Source organism: Petaurus breviceps, unplaced genomic scaffold (assembly GCF_028583685.1).
Source record: "Petaurus breviceps papuanus isolate PSGF00001 unplaced genomic scaffold, PetGlider_PUasm1.0 118, whole genome shotgun sequence".
Lineage (NCBI taxonomy): Eukaryota > Metazoa > Chordata > Mammalia > Diprotodontia > Petauridae > Petaurus > Petaurus breviceps.
Window position 1 is genome coordinate 23,659,596 of NW_027185616.1, and position 434 is coordinate 23,660,029.

Sequence of the window (434 nt, forward strand, 5' to 3'; positions counted from 1 at the left end):
GGAAGAAGGGAGGGAGGGAAGAAGGAAGGAAGGAAGGAAGGAAGGAAGGAAGGAAGGAAGGAAGGAAGCAAGGAAGGAAGAGAGGGAAGGAGGAAAAGACCCTGCAAAAACTACTTGGGTTCGGGGCGGCCAGGTGGCTCAGCGAGTAAGAGCACCGGCCCCAGTGTCGGGGTGACCTGGGATCGAATCCGGGCTCTGATACTTAGCACCACACCCAGAAAAAACTGGCCATGTAACCTTGAGCAAGTTACTTAACTCCAATTGCTTAAAAAAATACAACAAACTACTTGGGTTTACTTGTTTCATATGTTTGTTTCTCTGGATCCTAGACTATTACCAGAAAACTTCTTCCTTCAATCTATGAAATTTTTTAAATAAGCAAAAACCCAGAGAGTCTCATCCAATTCCAAGAGTAAAAATGCATGTGACTTGGA

General features: G+C 45.2%; 1 protein-coding gene across 3 annotated transcripts in view; it reads right to left on the reverse strand.

Moving 5' to 3' along the window:
- CEMIP2 (cell migration inducing hyaluronidase 2) overlaps positions 1–434 on the reverse strand; it is a 106,093-nt gene that overhangs the window by 58,523 nt on the left and 47,136 nt on the right. The window lies entirely within an intron of this gene.